Source organism: Otolemur garnettii, unplaced genomic scaffold, assembly GCF_000181295.1.
Source record: "Otolemur garnettii isolate 467f Iridium unplaced genomic scaffold, OtoGar3 scaffold00014, whole genome shotgun sequence".
NCBI classification, from domain to species: Eukaryota; Metazoa; Chordata; class Mammalia; order Primates; family Galagidae; genus Otolemur; species Otolemur garnettii.
The window spans coordinates 26891212-26892332 of NW_003852409.1; positions in this window are offsets into that span (position 1 = coordinate 26891212).

The following is a 1121-nucleotide window of genomic DNA, read 5'->3' on the forward strand; positions in this document are numbered from 1 at the left end:
CTCACACCTCCGCCTCCGCCCGCCCGCGGGCGCCGCCGCTGCCCGCGGGCGCTGCTGGGAAATGTAGTCCGCTCGCGGGAGGCGGGCCCGCTGGAGGCCGGGAAGCGCGCGCCCCCCGCGCATCTCACCGGGCGAGTTCACCTAGGACCTAGGCTTCCCGATGCAGGCCCTGCGGGACCTCCACCCACTGTTCTTGAGAAACTCCCCTACTGGCCCCCTGAAGAGACCCTAACTCTATCATGCAGACCCTAAGCCCTTTCGAAGAAACGTTCACCCACACCTGCCCTATGGCGTCCTCCCTTCCAGTAACTCTCATACAGAGATAATTTGTCTCCTGGTGAGGCCTGGATGAAACCAAGTGTTCTGTTTGAAAATCCCTACCTTCCAGTAAGTTCCTTAGGACCCTCACACACCACACATGCCCGTATGATCCTTTCTTCTTCCCTTAGGCCTTTAAGGAGACCACGTGTGCCCCCAAGGAAAGCTGCCTGGGGCTTCGGAGGACGCCCAGAGGCTGGGCCTCCACCTCGGACCTCTGGACCTCTGCCTCCCTTCGTCTGCCATTTTGGGAACTCCATACAGAAACCCCCTGTCCCACAACAGACCCACATAGAGATTAACTCAACACAAAGCAAAGTCTTTGAGAGCTAAAATCACCAACCTGCCACCTGCCCTTCCTCCCCCTTGGGGCTCACTTTTATGAACAACCAAATTTCATCCCTCTAGGCCTGGAGGGATCTCAAAGGCAGCGGTAATGACAGCTACCATTAGCTACCCTTTAATGAGCGGGTGAGCACGGGCCGCTCTGAGTCTGACGCGGTATTTCTCATACATGGTTAGTGCCAATCCTCGCAACACTCTGTGAGTTTATCCCCCATTTTACAAAGAGGAAACTGAGGCATATTCCCAAGGTCTCATAACGAACAGCCGGTGAAGCCAAATTAGCATCCAAGCCGAATAATATTTCAGACACGTGTGACGCGGTCATGCTTTATTTAGGGTGGCTCCTTTGTTCACAAGCCCAAGGACTCTGCAAGCTCATGGATCACTTTTGATATTAGGATTTTTTCTTTTCTTCCTTACTTTCTCTAACCTCCCCACCCCATTTTCTGTTATGAAAT